The sequence below is a fragment of the Dipodomys spectabilis genome, unplaced genomic scaffold, assembly GCF_019054845.1.
Source record: "Dipodomys spectabilis isolate Male_0828 unplaced genomic scaffold, ASM1905484v1 ptg000127l, whole genome shotgun sequence".
Classification (NCBI taxonomy): Eukaryota; Metazoa; Chordata; class Mammalia; order Rodentia; family Heteromyidae; genus Dipodomys; species Dipodomys spectabilis.
The window spans coordinates 2,130,613-2,135,201 of NW_024870804.1; positions in this window are offsets into that span (position 1 = coordinate 2,130,613).

Consider the following 4,589-nt stretch of genomic DNA (forward strand, 5'->3'; position numbering starts at 1 on the left):
CGCCGCGCCTGCTCTTATAGGCGCCGTGGGCCGCCCGGGGCCCCGCCCTCGCCCCGCCCCGGGGCGGGGCCATTCGGCCACGCCCCCCGCGAGAGCGCTATGAGGGCACGCCCAGAATGGGCGGGGCGCTCTGGCACGCCCAGCTCCCCTGGTCTGCTCTTCCCACCCCAGAGCTGAGCCTGGGTAAGGTGTGCTTCCCTTTTAGAGACAGAGTCCCCCAGGATTGCACTGTGGGCCGCAGACCAGTAGTTAGAATCCTGGGGTTCAATTCTTGTAATCAGCTCTATTTGCTACATTCCTTGGCAAAGAAGTGTGAGCAGTGGACTTTGGTACCCCGTCAACTCTCTGAGTGCTGTCTTGGACAAGAAGACAGGGGAGATGGGGTGCAGGCAGGCAAAGCTCCCTTGGCTCCTAGGGAGATATGTATAGATGAAGGAAATGAGGGCAAGTCAACATTGTCCTTTCAATCCTGTCTCCCCCTGAAGTCTCTAATTACAGTCTCCCTCACCCCCCACTACACCAGATGGGCGGCTGCGAATTATGTTAAGCACAAAGTATTCTGACAAGAGCAACAAAACACTCTTCAGCTGTAAACAGGGAGAAGTTCCCAGAGCCAAGTGCAATGACCTCGGTCATACAAATGCAAAGTGTAGGGCTTCCCCCACCCCACCCTCACCCCAAGAAATTCTCACTAAAAAGACACCTGAGGGAAGCTAATGGTGCACAGTGCTAACCCACAGCCATTAAACCAGTGATAGAGAAAGTGGTAGTGGTAACTCAAAGAAGACAGAGTATTTTGAAGGGGTTTTGTTTTACTTTTTTGTATTGTTTTATACTTCTTTTGTGCCAGTAGTAAGGCTTAAGCTCAGGGCCTCCCCTTCGCTCCAGATTTTTTTGCTCAAGGCTGCCACTCTATCACTTGAGCCACAGCTCCACTTCCAGCTTTTTGGTTACTTATTGGAAATAAGAATCTCATTTTGTTTGCTGGTTGGGCTAGCTTTGAATAGTGATCTTCAAATCTCAGGCTCCTGTGTAGCTAGGATTACAGAGGTGGGTCACTGAAAACAGATTATTTTGACCTGGATGGTTAGGAAAGGAGCAGGAGAAAGCTCGGCTTGGAATAATAATAATGACAGTTACCACAATGATGTCAACATGCTACTGATGTTTACAAATGCTCCATGCCCTCTTCTGCACTATCACAATTACACGGCAACCTCTGAGCTATGCAGCTGCTGTTATTAGATTTATTGCCCATTTTAGAGTCTAAGAAGAAAAGAAATTTGTCTAAGGTCATCCAGCCAGTCAGCAGATGAGTTGGGAGTTTTCCTTTGGAATCAAACAAGAGAATTGTACCACTAGGCTACTCTAACCAAGGGAATTTCAGGGGTAGAAGAAATGTAATTGAGGCCTTGGGAACAGTATGTTTTCAGTCGGGCTGAGCTGGGGCTGATATCTGGGAGCATCAGGAACTATCACTGGGACTGTTTCTTGAAGTTAAGTAGCTAACAAGGGTGTTTACTTTGGAAAAGAAATTACATTCTCAGAGAGCCTGGATGACAAAGAGGGCCAAGTGTGAACACCAGGGAAGAATGAGCACAACATAGAACCTGAAATAAAAGCTGCTGTCCCAGATGAACTGCAAATGCATGGGATGGCAAATGCTCCAGAGGAGAGAGGTTAGGTGATGGACATTCAGACATCCTACCTCAAGCTGAGGCTGGCTGTATGGTTAATATACTTTGGACTTATATAAGTAAATAACCCTCTATTACTTGTTTTACAAGGAACTTTCCTGAAAATAAGTAAGAGACATTTTGTAGCATTGGGGATTGAACTCAGGGTCTCATGCTTACAAGGCAGGTTCTATTCTATTAAACCATACTCTAGCTTCTTTCTGTACTATTTTTGTGGGTTTTTTTTTTCCTGTCGGCTATGGGGCTTGAACTCAGGGCTTGGGCACTGTCCCGGAGCTTTTCCACTCAAGGTTGCCACTCTACCACTTTGCGCCACAACGCCACTTCCAGTTTTCTGGTGGTTAAGTGGAGATAGGAGTTTCGTGGGCTTTCCTGCCCAGGCTGGCTTTGAACCGCGATCCTCAGATCTCAGCCTCCTGAGTAGCTAGGATGACACCTGGCTGCACTGGTTATTTCTGAGGTAGAGCCTAGATGTATGCCTGGGCCAGCAATACTCCCACTGGTACTTCCCGGTGACACCCGGAGTGACAAAAGCACGCACCACTGCGACAAGCCACAGTGATCCCCAGGCAGCTGGAATCCCAGGCGTGCTTCACCGCATCCAGCCATTGGTTGAGACAAAGTCTCTCAAACTTTTTGAAAAGCTGTCCGTGAACCATGATCCTGAGGAGTGAAATGCTTAGGAACCAGCTGGGCGTGGTGGAAGGATCCAGGCAATGTCAGCTGGTTCCCGCTCACCTTTAGGGCTCCTCTGTCTTGTTCAGCTCCACAGGCTCCTCCCATTCCCCCGACTCCTCCCCTTTCCTCCCATTGGCTCCATGGCTCTCCTTCAGCCTCAGATCCCGCCCCTCCCACCGGCTCCGCCCCCTCGGATCAGCTCCGCCTTCTCGGATCGCCCCCTCGGATCCCTTCCCGCAGGCTCCTCCCTCTCGGATCCCTTCCCGCAGGCTCCGCCCCCTCGGATCCCTTCCCGCAGGCTCCGCCCCCCTTGGATCCCTTCCCGCAGGCTCCGCCCCCTCGGATCCCTTCCCGCAGGCTCCGCCCCCTGGGATCCCTTCCCGCAGGCTCCGCCCCCTCGGATCCCTTCCCGCAGGCTCCGCCCCGCCCCTCCCCACTCAGGGACACTTTTTTTTTTATTGTGAGGATACCATACAGAGGAGTTACAATTACATGGGAAGATAACGAGTACATTTCTTATCAAGCATTGTTGCCTCCTCGTTGTTTCCCCTTCCCATCCCTTCCCATACTCCTCCCCTTCCCCGATCCTCCCCCACCCCCACCAAAGTTGTAAAGTTCGTTTTCGACATAACGACTTGTACTTCTCATTGTTGCAATGGATCCACCTGTATCCCTAGTTAAACTATTTGTTTTTCCCTTTCCCCTCCACAAATTATACCAACATCAAATACAGTGAAAGCAGGGGTTATACCATGGGGGAGGGACATACAAAGCAACAAAGAAATAATCTTATAAATGTGCTAGAAACAATCGCATGAAAGAAAAAAAAACATTTGAATACATATCTTAGGGTTCATTTCCCTAAGATCACCTTATCTGACCTTTTCTGCTTGACTCAGACATATACTAGTTATTGCAAATAAGGGAAACCATGGGACCTATGTTTCTTTGGGCCTTGGCTTACTTCACTTATAATTTTTTCCAAGTCTTTCCATTTCCTAACAAATGGGGCAATGTCATTCCTTCTGATGGAGGCATAGAATTCTAATATATATATCTATATCTATAGATATAGATATAGATATCACATTTTCTTGATCCATTCATCTACTGAGGGGCATCTGGGCTGGTTCCATATCTTAGCTATGGTAAATAATGCTGCAATAAACATAGTTGTGCTGGTAGCTTTACTATGGTCTTGTTTGTAAACATTTGGGTAAATGCCCAAAAGTGGGATTGCCAGGTCATAGGGGAGCTCTATGTGGAGTCTTTTGAGGAACCTCCATACTGCTTTCCAAAGTGGTTGAAAAAGTTTACACTCCCACCAACAATGTAGTAAGGCTCCCTTTTGTCCACATCCCCTCCAGCATCTGTTGTTGTTAGAGTTCTTGATTATAGCCTTTCTAACTGGGGTGAGGTGGTATCTCAATGTTGTTTAGATTTGCATTTCTTTTATGGCTAGAGAGGTTGAGCATTTCTTCATGTGTCTATTGGCCATCCTTCTTTCCTCTTCAGAGAAGTTTCTCTTTAAGTCTTTAGCCCACTTATTTATTGGGCAGTTGTTTCTTTGAAGATTTGTTTTGGGGGGATTTAATTTTTTAAGTTCCAGGTATATTTTAGATATGAGACCCTTGTCTGTTGTATGACTAGTGAAGATCTTCTCCCAGTCTGTGGGCTTTCTATTGATCTTGGAAGCTATGTCCTTTGCCATGCAGAAGCTCTGCAATTTCATGCAATCCCATTTGTCCAACCTTTCTTTGATTTGTTGTGTTTCTGGGTCTCTTGGCCTGTGCCAAGCAGACCTAGGATTTCTCCTATTCTATCCTGTAATGTTTTCAGAGTATCTGCTTTGACTCTAAGGTCTTTGATCCATTTGGAGTTGATTCTGGTGCAGGGTGATATATAAGGATCTAGCTTTAGTTTTCTACAAGTAGTTAACCAGTTTTGCCAGCACCATTTACTGAAGAGGCTGTCTTTCTTCCGTTCTATTTTTTTTAGCTCCCTTATTGAAGATTAGATGGATATAGGTCTTTAGGTTCATATCTGGGTTTTCAAGTCTATTCCATTGGTCCTGATCTGTTCTTGTGCCAGTACCAAGCTGTTTTGATTACTATGGCTTTGTAGTAGAGTTTGAAATTGGGTATTGATACTCCTCCAGCACTGTTCTTTCTGTTAAGGATCATTTTTGCTACTCAGGGTCTTTTATTGTTCCAT